The sequence below is a fragment of the Lepidochelys kempii genome, chromosome 1 (assembly GCF_965140285.1).
Source record: "Lepidochelys kempii isolate rLepKem1 chromosome 1, rLepKem1.hap1, whole genome shotgun sequence".
Lineage (NCBI taxonomy): Eukaryota > Metazoa > Chordata > Testudines > Cheloniidae > Lepidochelys > Lepidochelys kempii.
The window spans coordinates 148,319,821-148,337,649 of record NC_136380.1 but is presented as its reverse complement, the minus strand read 5'-3'; positions in this window follow the sequence as shown (position 1 = coordinate 148,337,649).

The following is a 17,829-nucleotide window of genomic DNA, read 5'->3' as shown; positions in this document are numbered from 1 at the left end:
TGTTTTAGTCCACCCGTCTTTCCGCCTTTTCAGTCAACTCTTTCACTTTGAGCAAAAAAGAATCATAATGGCCAAAATTTTCAAACATGGTGCAGAAGTTTAGGCACCTTGTAACAGGGCTTGCTGATCCTCTTAAGAGCAGGAACAGCCAGCCCACCCTGTCATCAGGGCTTGGTCCTGTTAGGCCAGGTTGCTGTTGTTCAGGTGGTGGTTGAGGTAGGGGGATCACATGATCAAGAGGGACCCACGACCACCCTATATGCCAAACCTTACAGGCCTGAGCCCCTGGACCAAGAAGGCTGGTGGTGCTTGTTGGTAAAGGGTCCCATATACTGTGCTATGCTGCTAAAGCCACCTTTAGACACCGAGATAAAAGCAACTTGATTTTTGAAAATTATGAATCCCTGCAGCTTCTAATGCTTTCAATGAGCTTTGTGGATAACCAACACCTCTCAAAGTCAGGCCTCTGATATTTAGATTGTTAGATATGGCTCTAGGAGCCTAACTTTAAGCACCCGGGTTAGAAAAAATCATTTTTCCTCTTATTTTGATCTCTCATTCCCCTGCCCTACCCCCAAGCATCAAGAGAGTTAGAAATCTTGTGATCTTTGGACAGGCAAACACCATTGTGAGAAGCACAGCTGGATAAATGTCAGCATTAGCAGTACTCCCTTCTCTGGGAGAGTGGCTAACATAGTGGTCGTTGCTATGGGTACCAGAGCAGCAAATGATAATAATAGCAAGACAGACTAGTGGAAAGGGGAACTCCATTTCAGGTTCAAATAGGGCTTTAAATTAACTGTGATGAATAATTTAGGAACTCAGATGACTTTTAAATGCCTCAACCAGGGAAATCCCTTTAATAGATGACAATCACTGACAACTTATACCTGGTTTGCAATCAAACAATGTAAGGCATTTTTGCACAAAAAGACAGACCCAGCATGAAATAGTTCCCATTAGTTATCTCTGAATCTGCTGCTTCACTGCAATTTGCTCTATTTTTCCATGATGTTAGTTGATTTTTTGTTTTGACAGTTTTTTTCCCCCTTGACAGAAGTTCTCCATTTCCCTGGGTAACAGAACATTTATTTAGCTCAAACATACAGAGAGGAAAGAGTGGAGTTTTTTCCCAACTGGAGTCTTTGGATGACACTGTGTCCACCCTGGCATCTGAAGCTGGGAAAACCCACTTAGTTGAACCAGCCATCCAATGGATATAAAGCATTTGACCTGTTTTGCCTTCAGCTCCACACAAAAAAGAAAACTGGTGCCAAGAGATAGATCAGTGACTGCCTTGGCTAGGATAAGTATGCCGTAGGTCAGTCCCAGGATAATCGAGAGACAAGAGGGGGTGAGGTGATATCTTTAACTGGATCAGTTTCTGCTGCTGAAAGAGACAAGCTTTTGAGCCACACAGAGCTCTTCTTAAGGACTAGCAAAGGTCCTCCCAGGCCTGAAGGAGAGCTCTCAGTTCCTCGAAAGCCTGTCTCTCTCACCAAGAGAAGTTGATCCAATAAAATATATTACCTCACCTGCCTTGTCCCTGGAGATAATGCTATTATTTTTTTACTATACTAGACCCCTGCAACGAGCGTGTGCTGCGGACCTGTGGGATTGGTCGATGCTATGCATGGCTCATGCGGGGCCTCATGGTCTTGGACACCATCCAATGGTCCAGGGACATCTACATCGAACACATCACCGGCCACCGACAGTACCAGGAGGTGTGAGCCGGTGCGACATCGTGCATCAACTATGAGAAAGGGACCAAGAGACTTTTTCCATTGGACCATATGAACTGGAACCATAAACTCACTGAACATTAAATCTCACCAAATGCGGGTAAATCCATCCTCATCATCGTATCCACTTATTATACTCCACACCTGAACATAGCCATTATATGAACAATATACCCCCATATCTCAATGTCTGTACTTTGACCTGTAAACCTTTTACCCCCAATCGGGGATATTGCAGATTATGTATTCCTTACACTACCCATTTCTAAACCGAACTTCGCACCCCTTGATAATTTGTACCTTATTCCCTGATAACCAGAAACTTCTATGCTTAAATTCTGTACCATTTTCTTTTTATTTTATCATCTTAATAAAATTATTAAGATTACACGTTTAAGCATTGCTAAGATCAACAAATGCTAAAGGTAAAGTAGTACTCACCACCTCAGCTCTGCCCCCTTGTGTATATGCATTATAATACTCTTTAATTACATGATCATATCCTATATACTAGATAATACAATTTCATACAGTTGCTTTTCTACAACCCACTTACAGCTGTGTAGCATCTTCTATTGCTGAATTCAATCTGCACAGAGTGTTTATGGAAGTGAGCAAGGAGCCTGATTCACAGACTCCAAGGCCAGACAAAACCATTATGATCATCTAGTCTGACTTCTTGCATAACACAGGGCCATAGAACTTCACCAAAATAATTCCTAGAACATAGCTTTTAGAAAAAAATCCAGTCTTTATTTAAAAATTGCCAGTGATGAAGAATCCCAATTGTTCCAATGGTTAATTAACCTCCCTAGAATTTACGCCTAGAATTAGTCTAGCCTCAACTTCCAGCCATTATATCATGTTACACCTTGGTCTGCTAGATTGAAGGGACCATTTTAAAATATTTTTCCTCCATGCAGGAACTTATATATTGTAATCAAGTCACCCCCTTAAACTTTGCTTGCTATGCTAAACAGATTGCGCCCTGAGTCTATCACTATACTACATGTTTTTAATCATTCGCACGGCTTTTCTCTGAATGCCCTCACATTTTTCAACATCCTTCTTATATTGTGGGCACCAAAACTAGACACAGTATTCCAGCAGCAGTCGCACCAGTGCCAAATATAGCGGCAAAATAGCCTCTCTAATCCTACTCACAATTCCCGTTTATACATCCCATTAGCCCTTTTGGCCATAGCGTCACAGTGAAAGCTTATGTTCAGCTGATTATCCACCATGACCCCCAAAGCTTTTTCACTACTGTGTTACTCTAGCTATACACTAGCGTAAGTCCATTCAGAAGCAATATTGAATGGAGATGTACTGATGTAAAAAATGGAGTAAGACAGGAGCGAATGAGGAAAGTGCTCATGCAGCATCCTGGTCTAATTCACTGTACACCATAAGTATTCACTGGGTACAGAGCTTTTGCTCCAGCTCATTCAGTCACCACGAGCCAAGATGTTCCTTGTAAGAATGTACAAAAAAAAATTACAATATTCAGTTGTTTGGGATATAATTAATTCAAGACTTACTTTAATGCACTCTAAAAATGAAGGGGCAGATTTGGCATTTCCTGATTGTGAGTACTTAAAGTGAACATAAAAATGGCCATAGTGGATCAGAGCAATGCTCCATTTAGCCCAGTATCCTGTTTTCTGACCGTGGCCAATGCCAAGTGCTTCAGAGGGAATGAACAGAACAGCGGAATTCTCAAGTGATCCATCCTGTTATCCATTTCCAGCTTCTGACGGTCAGAGACGTAGGGACATCCAGAGCATAGGGTTGCATTCGTGACCATGTTGGCTAATACCCACTGCTGGACCTATCCTCTATGAACTTAGCTAATTCTTTTTTAAACCTATTTATAGTTTTGGCCTTCACAACATCCGCTGGCAACAAGTGCCACAGGTTGACTAAGTGTTGTGTGAAGAAATACTTCCTTTTGTTTGTTTTAAACCTGCTGCCTATTAATTTCATTGGGTGACCCCTAGTTCTTGTGTTATGTGACAGAGTAAATAACATTCACTTTCTCTACACCATTCATGACTTTATAGACTGCTATCATAGTCCCCGCTTTGTCTCTTTTCCAAGCTGAAAAGTCCCATTCTTTTAAATCTCAACACATATGGAAGCTGTTCCATAGCCTTAATCATTTTTGTTGCCCTTCTCTGCACCACTGCTAATTCTAATATAGCTTTTTTGAGATGGGTTGACAAATGTGTGGGTAAGCCATGGATTTATAGAGTGGCGTTAAGATATTTATAGTCTTAGCTATCCCTTTCCTAATGGTTCCTAACATTATGTTAGCTTTTTGACTGCCACTGAAGATTCAAGAATAACCCCATTCTATAGGAGTGGCCTGAAATCCTTGCTCCTAGCAGTATTACTTGCATTTGGCTGTATTAAAATGCAGTTTGTTTGAATGGGCCCAATGTATCAAGCCAATCGAAAACTCCGTATGAATACCCTGTCCTCATCAATATTTACTACTCTGCCAATCTTTGTGTCATCTGCAAATTTTATCAGCAGTGATTTTATATTTACTTCTAGATTATTGATGAAAATGTTGAATAGGGTTGGGTCTAGTATTGATCCCTGCTGAACCCCACGAGAGACACCCCTATTCTATGATGAGCCCCATTGGCAACTACCTTATGAGATCTGTCAGCTAACCAGTTCTCAATCCAGTTAACATGTGCTTTATTGATTCTGTATAGTGCTAATTTTTTAATCAGAATGTCATGCAGTACTAAGTCAAACACCTTATAAATGTCTAAGTATATTACATCTACGCAATTCTCTTTATTAATCAAACTTCTAATCTCATTAAGGAATGCAATCAGGTTTGTTTGATAAGATCAGTTTTCCATAACACCCTGTTGACTGGCATTAATTATATTCCCATCCTTTAATTCTTTATTAGTTTACTCCCATATAATCTTTTCCATTATTTTCTCTGGGATTGATGTCAGGTTATATGGTCCATGGGTACTTAGATCATCCTGCTTAACCATTTTGAATACTGACACATCTTTAGCACTCTGCCAGTCTTCTGAAACTTCCCTGGTATCCTTAAATTAAAATTTGCACCTCCACACAGTTTGGACTCAGGCAGTGGCCCACTCATTTCTGGGATGATTGCTCATTTGTCAGAGCAATTTCTGCACTTTCTCCCTGGCTCACCTATTAGGTGCTGATCCTGCCTTGCCCTGGGGTGGCACAGGAGCACCCTTCCTACTGCACACAAAGACACAGCAGGTGTGCACCAATAACCAATGGCCTGCACCTTTAGAGGAAATATCCCAGTGTCTCCATCACTCTCTTTCTCTTTTTCAGTCTCCTGTATATCCCAGTCTTGTGCCTTCAACTGCAAGAGGGAAGAGGGGTTGGAATTTGGGAAGACAGTAAGGATCACCAGAGCAGGCTGACTTCCTACCAACTCTGGCACTGCTAATCAGGTACAGAGCAGTCATGGAGCAGGAAATAAGTTTCTTCAGCCCCGCAGCAGGAGTAAGTGAAGCCCCTCACCTGAGGAAGCTGGCAACCCATAAGATAGAGAGGATTGTTGCCAGTTCTTCAGAAGAGTAAGTCTCCCCACCCCCCGGACCTACACACTAGGCTCAAGCGTAAAACTGGAATCTTAATAAGTTCATCCTCACAACATGTGGCATAAGTGGAGGAGTGATCACTATAAATATGGGAAACAATGCAGAGGAGAGAGAACTGGTTAGACTGATGTTATAATGGGTGATAAAGGATAGATTTTGTTTACCCATCAGCCCAAACATTTTGGAGGGTATTTTCAAAGTCATTCAGACAGTAGAATGGTTTGTTTAGCAATGTTGTTGTGGTGAAAATCATGAGGCACCTTTAAGGAAAAGAATAGCTTAATTTCTGAAAGAAGTCAGGTGGGGTATATTTCTAGCCGATGCATGAACATGCACCAGATGATGTGTTCCAAGCCAGTAATCCATTATTCTGTGATTTCCTGATCCTTCGCTCAACTCCATACTCCTCTGCCAAGCTCTGATGCACGGAATTTAAAAAAAAATATATTTTGGAAGCACAGACTAACATTTTAATATTAATCAGTTGACTGAGCCATGTATTGCGCTTCAGTTATTCAATATACTGACTGCAGAAGTCCAATGTATGCACTGCACAAAGGTGACAACAAGAAACAGCAATACAAGTAGCACAAATATTTGGCAGTTGCAATTTCTGTGCACTTTTTAAAAAAAAAGTGTATCAACTACTAAAATAACCATGTATGTCATGCACACTCAGAAGGTATTTACCATAATGGCCTGTCATGTGAATTAATAACTGTTCATGTTAAACAGAGCCCAGTGTAAAAACTAAAAGGTCAGCCCTACAAAGGTATGATATTCTTTTTTTCCCCATTAGTCAGGGATAGGCAAATAATTTACATCCAAACCCCTGCCTCTCATTACAGAGCCACTAAGCTATGCAAAAAACAGGCCCAATTCATATACCACTGCTTGATGTTTCTGATGCAGTCCATTTCAGGGGCGGGGGAGGGGGCTGTTTTCAAAATACAACTATACATTTAATAATAAATTTCTGTGAACCTCAAGACCAATGGTATAACTTGTCAAACTACTAATTATAAATAATATTAATTACCAATATTGCCTCCTCTTGATTAAGAAATCATTTGCAAACTGATCCTGGTTTTCTTCATGACGTGCAAGGGCTCAACAGCAGCTTTTCAACAAGCCCCAAGCAAGGGGAAGCTGGTTGTGCTGTCCCAGGATTTACAATCTGCCTCTTCGATTCCCCCATGCTCCACGGGGGATGTATCCTGAGATAGCTCAGTACCTGGTGCAGCTTCATTCCCTAGGGCGTCAGGGCAACTACACTAGCCCAAGCTCTGGACAGCTGCTGTTCTTCCCGGACATCTGCTGTTCTTCCCATACAGCTACCCTTGGCATGGGAGCACCTTACACCTCCTTAGCCCTCAGTGCAGCCACACAAGCTGGGACTCAGTTTAGCCCTGGATAATTGGCCGCATTAGAACCCGGTCCTGCTCCAACGGAGATCAAATGGTAAAGTTTCCATTGGCCTCAGAGTGCCAGTAACTTGACTCTTCATGATGAGCCCAGTCCTGTGAGGAGCTGAGCAGTGGAAGTGGAGGACACTCAGCACCTTGTGGTCTGGGGCCCTGGTTCCTAGTGTTATAAAATGATTGTTCACCTAAGATGGAGTCTATTGCTTCTGCTTCCTGATGGTGTGAATCAGGGTGCTCTTCTTAACAGTGAAACATTTTTAAACAGGAAAGTCATGAATAACTCCAAACCAGTGTGACTTTTGAGAGTATTACCCACTTATCCCAAAAATTCATAAAACCCTCAGAGTTCCAAAACTTTTCGCAAATAGCTGGTGGTGGTTTGAACGGTGTAATGAATTATGTGATCCCGGGAATCATAGCCAGCTGAACTCAGTGCTTTTAGTCACAAATATATTTGCAAATCAGTTGATTATCTTTTTACTATTCAATCTGTTTTATCTAACGCAGCACTTTGGGCTGCTCCCTGAGAGAGCTAGAACTTTCTGTACCTGGTTTATGTATCTATAGAGAGTAAGGTTTTAGTGTTAATTTTTCTAATTATTCTCATATTAGTTATGGAAAGTTAACAGATAAAGGGTTGCATACTTCATAGCTTATGCACACACCAGCGGTGCCATTCCCGACCCCACAAACTCCCTGTGCCACCATCCCATCCCCCTCTATTTCAGATCTATTTCAGCCCCATCCCCCATGCCAGAAGCTCTACACGTCCCCCGCATTCCGTCCTTCCCCAATTCCAGAAGTTGTGTCTTTTCTCCACCACCCTTCAAAGTACCCTTTTTTCCCCCACCCGCAGACTGGAAGAGATGGGTTGGGAGTTGTCCTCTCTCTTTTTCTTTCTTTCCCTCACCCTGATGCAGACTTTGCAGAACTAGCGCATCAGGAGGAAGGAAGGACGAAAGCTGCCTTTGCTATCCTCACTTTCTGGCTCCCTTTGCTGTCTGAGCAACCTCTCCCTATCTATTAAGGAAAGCAAGGAGCACCTTGTAAGTGTCACAGATGGTGCAGCAGGGGTTAATCCTTCTCTTTGGGCCAAGGAGGCCATGTCCGTTCCCCCATCTCCCCAACGGCTCTGCTGGGCATGCTCCAGCTGGAACTAGGATATAAAAGTAAGCATCTCAGCTCAGTCTGGGCTGACCACTGGAAAGGAAGGAGGTGAGTCCCAGGTTCTTGCAGAAGGACCACTGGCACTTCAGGACCCAGAAACAAGCCAGACAGTGATGAGCTATGACCCCCAGGCTATGGACACCACAGAGGGAGGAGAGACCATGGGAATGCTGAGACTGCAATCCATGGACGAATGGGTAGGAAGTGGCCCAGGGAAACTTTGCAGGGAATCGGCTGTAGAAACAGCGACTAGCTCAGCATGTTTCAGCAGGATCCTGGCCAAGCTGGTGGCAGGACCCAGTGGAGCAGGGAGGGCCCGGGTCCCCCTACTCTGGCCGCTGCCCTCCCTACCAGGGCACCTTTCCAACCTTATTGACCCTGGCTGCTAGGCCGCACAGTCCTGCCAGCAAGGGTCGTTATAATGACTCCAGCCATCAGGCTGCGTGGCCCCCATTTGAGAGAGCCACTTTATGGATGCTGGTCATTACACTATATGCTCCGAGGCTGGGGCAGTCATCAAAACCCAGCTGCAGGGCCATAACACCCCTTCACCTCCTGCAAAGAGTGATGGGGTTACCAGCCCCATGACAGTAAGAGAAAATGGTTTCTGATGTTGTGAAATTCATCCAAATCAACAGAGTTCTTCCCACCAATATCTAGATCATTTCTTGAAATTTTGGAACTGATCAAGTAACAAAACAGATAGCTAAACTGGAATTAGAGATTTTCCCAATAACCCAGCTCTCAAGTCGAAATAAAAAAAAACTCACTCACAACTGACCATGAGATAATAAAAGAAATGATGAACCCTTTAGTCTTGCCTGGAAAGAGGTGTCTGATAATAACCAATGACTCACATTTTTAACTCAGGTGTGTTGGCTCAAGCAGGAGCAGAGGGAAATATCTATGCTGAAAAAGTCCTCTTGGACACAACTCCAGGGCTCTACTCATCCTCTCTGCTCTTTTGACACAATTTATGTTCCCTTCCTTGATAACTTCTCCTCTTCCCCAAGCTTTCACTGCATAGTCCTCTCCGGTTTGCCCTTCTACATCTCTGTCTGTTCCTTCAGCATCTCTTCTGGTAGTTCCCTCCTTCTCTCTCTCATTGCAATAAGGGGCCAAAGGAGCTCTGTCCCCATTGCTCTCCCTATAACTCCTTGACACCCTTTCCTCGCATCATCATATCTATTAAACACAGTCTGGTGCCAATAGTTATAGCTGAAATACAAGTTTGCCTGTCAACTCTTGACACATTAAAGAATTTTTCTCGGGGTACGTTTACACAGCAAAACAGTCTGTCCGAACGAGTTTGACTCCAGCAGGGCTTCAGAGTGGGCTAGAGAGCCGAGTACATACCCAGGGTCTGTGCCAGGAGTGTCATCCGTACTGAAGCCCACGCTGCGCACTCTTTGCTGCTACTATTATTTGCACTAGCTGAGTTCAAGCTCGCCCCTGCACAGCTAATGCTGTGTAGAAAAACCTTCAGACAAATCATGCTTTCAACCTGATACTAAGCCAGATTCTGTCCTGCTTTACACCTTAGTGGGGGTAATTTGGCCCAGTGACTCTGGCTAACATACGCAGGCTTGAACAAACTGATCACAAAGTCTGGAGTTGAAAAGGAATTTTCCCCAGTGAAATATTGGCAGAAACTTTAGACTTTGCTTTCCTTGGGAACACAGAACAAGACTGTCTGTAAGGCTCAGATGGATATATCAAACATGAATGATTTTCTATTACAGCAGGGCAATGGTAGGCACAGGTGACTCCATGACCATCCCCATCATCTATGTTTCTCTGTGTTCCTGGAAGAGAGGCTCCAAATAGTTCCAAACTATCAGTGCCTATATGTAGCAGGTGGACATTTTAAAATATACTAATAGCACATATTCAATAGCGGAATTATGGTCTAGCATATCATCCAATTTTGAAATTTAAATAAGTAAGCCATTTTAATGAAAACGAATACCAATGTGGGATAAACTGATTTCCAAACAGATGTAGCAGTGACCACTGGTCATGACTGAATATAATCAGTCTCTGTGTTTTTCTGGCCACCACCCTGCAACATGAGGGTCAAATTATGGTATAGACTATGGGCTAGAGTGGGGAGCGGGCACCCGCTTACCTCCCCTGTGCTCACATGCACCAGCCAGCCTTCATTTGGCTCCCTGTGCTGGCAGCACTTACCAGACCTCAGTGGGAATACCTGGAGAGGGCCCTAGCCTTGTCACCTGCCTGCCCAACAGACAGCACCAGCACAGGAACGTTAGGGGAAGCACGCCTGTTTAATGTATAACAGGACCTATACTTCATTTCACCCCACCCCAAAAGCAGCCACCTGGGGCATTCTGACTTACACAGCCATTATGAGCTGCAATCCTTACACTAGCTCTCGCAGCGGCTCATTTTGTTTTCCACCTCTGAACTCATAAGCATCTATGACTCAATTTATAAGGCTGTAAATGGCTAATTCATTAAGAACATAAGAATAGCCATACTGGGTCAGACCAATGGTCCATCTAGCCAAGCATCCTGTATCCCGACACTAGCCAATGCCAAATGCTTCAGAGGGAATGAACAGAACAGGGCTATTATCAAGCAATCCATCCCCTGTCATCGAGTCCCAACTTCTGGCAGTCAGAGATTTAGGACACCCAGATCATAAGGTTGCATTTCTGATGGTCTTGGCTACTAGCCATTGATGGACCTATCCTCCACTAACCTATCTAATTCTTTTTTTGAACCCATTTATAGTTTTGGCCTTCATAACATCCCCTGGCAATGAGTTCCACAGGTTGATTGTTTGTTGTCTGAAGAAGTACTTCCTTTTGTTTGTTTTAAACCTGCTGCCTATTAATTTTGTTGGGTGATCCCTGGTTCTTATGTTATGTGAAGGGGTAAATAACACTTCCTTATTCACTTCACACCAGTCATGATTTTTAATCCCAATTAATCATCTCTTTTCCAAGCTGAAGAGTCCCAGTCTTTTTAATCTCTCCTCATAGGGAAGACATTCCATACCCCTCATCATTTTTGTTGCCCTTCTCTGTACCTTTTCCAATTCTAACATATCCTTTTTGAGATGGGGTGACCAGAACTGCATGTAGTATTCAACGTGTGGGCATACCATTGGTTTATATTGTGGTGTTATGATATTTTCTGTCTTATTATCTACCCCTTTCCTAGTGGTTCCTAACATTCTCTTCGCTTTTTTGACTGCCACTGCACATCGAGTGGATGTTTTCAGAGAACTATCCACAATGACTCCATGATCTCTTTCTTGAGTGGTAACAGCTAAATTAGACCCCATCATTTTGTATGTATACTTGGGATTATGTTTTCCAGTGTGCATTACTTTGCATTTATCAACATTGATTTTCATCCCCCATTTTGTTGCCCAGTTTTGTGAGATCCCTTTGCAGTGTGCTTTGGATTTAACTATCTGGAGTAATTTGTATCATCTGCAAATTTTGCCACCTCCCTGTTCACCCCTTTTTCCAGATCACTTATCACTATGTTGAACAGCACTGGTCCCAGTACAGATCCCTGGGGGATGCCGCTATTTCCCTCTCTCCATTCTGAAAACTGACTATCTAGTCCTACCCTTTGTTTCTTGTCTTTTAATCAGTTACTGATCCATGAGAAGAAGCAACTTCCTTCTTATCCCATGACTGCTTATTTGCTTAAGTGTCTTTGGTGAGGGACCTTGTCAAAGGCTTTCTGAAAAGCTGACTGAAGGCATAGTGAAATACAGCACGAGAAGCTTTTCCCTTCTTGATGGTGATTATCGGGGCAGAGAAATAGGAAGAGGTCTCTGTCCCACTGTGTGTGTACAGTGTGGGGTTGGCCAAATGATGCTTTTAAGTGGAAACCCATTCAGTTGCCCTAGGGTAAGGAAAAACCAAATTGTTCTCTTCCCTGCATTGACTTTATAGGATTGCTAAAGGAAGGTCTACTACAATCTTAACAGCACACATACCAGTTTATAGTGAAAACAAGGAAATGTTTGTGATGTGTTTGCCTATTTCTGAAATTGTATAGGACCAGACTGAGAGCCCCTTATGCATCTCTTATTGAAATCAGTAGAGATAGTTACATAATTATTTACCCATTGAGTCTGAACCAGAGGAAGTAGATCTGACACTATGAAAATCAGCGAAAAAAATATAGAACACTCCTGAACTCGTATCAACTTCCTGGACACCAAGATCAGCTTCAACAATAGAACCCTACAGACAACTGTATACAAGAAACCAACAGATCACCACACCTACCTGCACAGATCCAGTAACCTCCGCATACACACCAATTGTTGTACCAATAAAATAAAAACCAGCAGGATCTTATTAAAGGGAAAAAGGCAAAATACCACATTTATTGTGAATACAGAAAGAATCATAGTAAGCAGTTAGTTATAGTTATAACATTCCATTCAATCTCATATTTAGTCACACATTCATTCATACAAACACACACACAGGTTGTTATCATAGTTACCAGCCTTAGAGTTGCTCATGCCAAGCCACTGGCCAGGTGGCCTGGACATGAGGAGGGAGCAGGGCCTTGTCAGATGCTCATCTGATGCTCCTGGAAGTTGGTTTGCAGAATCAGACCTCAAAGTTCTCACTTTTTAGAGTCTATTTTTATAGGAATTTCTTCCTATGCCAGTCTATGGGAATTGCTTCATCATGCTGTTGCTGAATCAATCAGCAGATAGCACATTCCTGACGGCTCCAAGATGTTATCTTGTTCTTTGGTTCTCCCATTCTTGAGGCTGTTGGGTGGATTCCAGTCTGCCCTCCGGGGGGTCCTCTGGTTATTTCCACTTGACGCCTTCTTCAGCCGATGGACACTGGATTCTTAGGCTGGCACCTCCCTGATCATTCAGTTATTATCCACACCAAGCATCCATCCACATACATCCTCTATCTCTATTTTAATCACAATTGTTAATACAACAAAAGGGCGGGGAGTCTCTGGGTGCTGTTTCTGTTGTTAGAGTATTGCTTTGAGTCTCTCTCTCTGTGTATTGCATTGAGAACAGACTCTGTCTTAGAATGTACTAACACAATTAGCAGCTTGCAAGTTTCACACATAGAGGGAGAGAAACAGTCCCAAAAACCAAGAGACCTCTTAATTAGTGATACCCTGGAATTTAAACTATGGGGAATCAAACTCATTTGTGATTTTAATACAGAACTTCTTTAATATGATCCAACATAATGAATTTGTTATCTATAGGCAAGTTCTCAGATACCACAGAAAATGATCCAAGGACAAAAGTCAGGATACACACTTTAACACACTTAAAACCACGTTCACCAAACAAGGATACCCCACTTGGAAAAGTAGATTGCATTATGCACTGGACTACCCAAAAACCCCAAGAAAAGCCTGCTTCAATATGGTTTTAAAAAAACATCTCTCAGACCATACACTCCTAGTTGTCATCTACCATACCACACTGGAATAGAAACAAGGTATTATTAAACAATTACAACCCATATTCAATGGGGACCACATCCTGAAAGAAATCTTTTCTTAACCCAGGGGTCGGCAACCTATGGCACGCGTGCCAAAGACGGCACGCGAGCCGATTTTTAATGCCACGCTGCTGCCTGCCGGGTCCCAGCCGCCGGCCCCGCTCAGCACCCGCTGCCAAACCCAGGCCAGGACCCTGGCAGGGAGCAGAAATCCTGCCCACTCCGGCCCACTCTTCTCCGACCCTGGCAGGGAGCAGTGTGCCATTAAAAATCCTGCCCACTCCGGCCCACTCTTCTCCACCCCCTGGCGGGGGCAGGGTGAAGAAGCTTGGTCCTACCAGCTGCTGCTGCTGCAGGGCAGATAAGCTCCCCGCCCCCGCCTCTTCCCCCAGCGTGCTGGGTTCCTGTCCCTCCTCCTTTCCCTCCCTGCCGCCGATCCGCTGATGGCCCTTGAGAGGGAGGGGGAGAAGCGGAGCCGCAGAGCGCTCGCTGCTCCAGGGAGGAGGCGGAGAAGAGGTGGGGACGGGGCCTTGGGGAAGGGGGGTGGAATTGGCATATCCCCTCCAGCTCCCTGTCATGAGCTGCTCTGGGCAGGGGGCTGGGAGCACCTCCAGGACCCTAGCCCACACCCCAGCCCTCTGCCCTGACCCCTGCACCCCTCCACACACCCCCAGCCCTCTGCCCTGACTCCTGCACCCTCCTCACACACCCCCAGCCCTGACTCCTGCACCCCCCCACACATACCCAGCCCCCCCAACACCCCATGCCCTGACTCTTGCACCCCCCACATTCTCACCCCCACCCTGAGCACCAAACGGTAGCTCCTGCACCCACCCCCCACATTCCTACCTGCACCCCTCGCACCAAATGGGAGCTGCCCAGGCAAGCACTCCACACGCAAATCTCCTGCCCCGACCCTAAGCCCCCTCCCTCCTTCTAGCTTCTGGCCAGACCCTGCACACCAACCTCCAGCCTGGTCCTTCACCCCCAGCCCTGTGCTCAGTGCAGAGAGACAGGAAGAGAATGGGCTAGAACCAGGGAGAAGGTAGGTACCCGCTCTGTGTGGGCAGGGCCGGGATCCCAGACCGGCAGCGGGCTGAGCAGGGCCGGCAGCTAGGACCCTGGCTGGCAGGAGCTGGTGGACGGAACCCCAGACCGGTAGCGGGCTGAGCCGCTGAGCCCACTGCTGGTCTGGGGTTCCGGCCGCCTTGCCCTGCTCAGCCCGCAGCCGGTCTGGAGTTCTGACTGCCAGTCCCTTGCCAGCCGGGGTCCCGGCCGCAGGCCCCGCTCAGCCTGCTGCCGGCCTAGGTGAATGGAACCCCAGGCTGGCAGGGGGCTGAGTGGGCCGGCGGCATAAGATCAGCATTTTAATTTAATTTTAAATGAAGCTCCTTAAACATTTTGAAAACCTTGTTTACTTTACATACGACAATAGTTTAGTTATATAATATATAGACTTCTAGAGAGAGACCTTCTAAAAACGTTAAAATGTATTACTGGCACGCAAAACCTTAAATTAAAGTGAATAAATGAAGACTCGGCACACCACTTCGGAAAGGTTGCTGACCCCGTCTTAACCCCTCTTTCTGGCCTTCAAAAAAACCCCACCCCCACCTCTCCAAGCTCATTATCAGAAGCAAGCTCCCCACAGACCAAGACTCACCAATTCTAAGTGGCACCAGACCCTGCCAGAACAACAGCTGCAAAACCTGCTGACATATCTCCACTGCTATGATGAAATATACATCACACAACACATTTTTTTCAAGAGCCATGGGCCCTACACATACCTATCGCAACATGTGGTGTAACTCATCCCAGGCACTAAATGCCCAACTAATGACTCTGTAGGTGAAACCAGACACCCACTAAGCTCCCTGTGATGGGGTAAACTGACCACGCACAGGACAGGAAAGGGTTAACTCCTCCTTGTGAGCTAAGAAAGTCTTACCCCCATGTCCCTACTGGGCATTCCCCAAGTGCAGTACCAGTATAAGAGTGAAAAGAAAAGGAGTACTTGTGGCACCTTAGAGACTAACCAATTTATTTGAGCATAAGCTTTCGTGAGCTACAGCTCACTTCATCGGATGCATACTGTGGAAAGTATAGAAGATCTTTTTATACACACAAAGCATGAAAAAATACCTCCTCCCACCCCACTCTCCTGCTGGTAAGAGCTTATCTAAAGTGATCACTCTCCTTACAATATGTATGATAATCAAGTTGCGCCATTTCCAGCACAAATCCAGGGTTTAACAAGAACGTCTGAGGAAGGGGCAGGGGGTAGGAAAAAACAAGGGGAAATAGGTTACCTTGCATAATGACTTAGCCACTCCCAGTCTCTATTCAAGCCTAAGTTAATTGTATCCAATTTGCAAATGAATTCCACTTCAACAGTTTATCGCTGGAGTCTGGATTTGAAGTTTTTTTGTTGTAATATAGCAACTTTCATGTCTGTAATCGCGTGACCAGAGAGATTGAAGTGTTCTCCGACTGGTTTATGAATGTTATAATTCTTGACATCTTGACACAAATCAGATCTGGACACAAACCAGTCGGAGAACACTTCAATCTCTCTGGTCACGCGATTACAGACATGAAAGTTGCTATATTACAACAAAAAAACTTCAAATCCAGACTCCAGCGATAAACTGTTGAAGTGGAATTCATTTGCAAATTGGATACAATTACCTTAGGCTTGAATAGAGACTGGGAGTGGCTAAGTCATTATGCAAGGTAACCTATTTCCCCTTGTTTTTTCCTACCCCCTGCCCCTTCCTCAGACGTTCTTGTTAAACCCTGGATTTGTGCTGGAAATGGCGCAACTTGATTATCATACATATTGTAAGGAGAGTGATCACTTTAGATAAGCTCTTACCAGCAGGAGAGTGGGTTTGTGGGGGGGGTGTGAGAAAACCTGGATTTGTGCTGGAAATGGTCCAACTTGATTATCATACACATTGTAAGGGGAGTGATCACTTTAGATAAGCTATTACCAGCAGGAGAGTGGGGTGGGAGGAGGTATTTTTTCATGCTTTGTGTGTATAAAAAGATCTTCTACACTTTCCACAGTATGCATCCGATGAAGTGAGCTGTAGCTCACGAAAGCTTATGCTCAAATAAATTGGTTAGTCTCTAAGGTGCCACAAGTACTCCTTTTCTTTTTGCGAATACAGACTAACATGGCTGTTACTCTGAAACTTGTCAGTATAAGAGTGAGCAGCTCATCCTGGGCTGACTGCTGGAGAGGAAGGATGTCCATTGCAGGCTCCAGCCTAGGAGCCATGGCAGCCCCGACTGTGGAAGCCTAAGGTGCCGAGATCCCAGCAGACACCCTGGTACCTGCGGACACCATAGGGACTTTGTAGCCACTGTGAACAGCCCTGGCAGAGGAACCCTGAAGCCGCCCAGACTATGGACGCAGGAGTCATGGTAGGAAGTAGCTCAGGGGAGGGACTACCCATAGTCCCAAATGTAGTTGGCGTGTTGTGGCTGGATCCCCACTGACTCAGTGGCAAATGCACTTGCTGCTGTCAGGGCCCTGGGCTGGGACCCAGTGGAGAAGGGAGAGCCCCAGGTCCCCCTACTGGAGCTGCCACCCACCTCCAGGTAGTGGCCCACCACCCTATTGACACTGGCCATTAGGCCTTACTGCCCTGTGAATCAGGGGGATCCCACTGACTCCACCCAATAGGCCTCACCGCTCTGCGAATCAGGGTACCTCTATTGACCCCAGCCATGAGGCCGTACTGCCCTACAGACCAGGGTAACCTATTGACTTTAGTCCTTGGGTTTCACTGCCTCGAGGTAAAGGACAGCTTGAGGGATGGGGTGAACTCACCCACACTGGATGGGGACCCCACCCCGTCACACTCCCAAATGAACTCATACAGCAAAATGATAAAAGACAAAAACACCATAAACCTGTGGGCAAACACTTTTCACAAAATGATCACTCCATATTTGACATCTCAGTCCCCAATCTCAAAGGAAACCTACACATCATCTTCAAAAGATGAGCATGGGAGCTTAAATTTATAATTTTGCTAGACACTAAAAATCATGGATGCAATAAAGACTCTGGATTTATGGTTTATTACAACAATCTATAACCCATTAACTGTCCTTTTTTTGTCCTAGGACTGCAGAAATTTTAACAGGCCACTTCGCCTTGAATGGTCTCTAGCATTAGTAGTTGACACATTGTTAAACTATCTGCTCCAGGTCTTTGTATTGAGCTGTAACACTCAGAGTACCCTTCCCAGACCTGAAGAAGAGTTCTGTGTAGCTCGAAATTTTGTCTCTCACTCACAGAGTTGGTCTAGTAAAAGATATTACCTCACCCACCTTGTCTCCGTGACAAAATCAGACTGCCTGAAGGAAAAAGGCA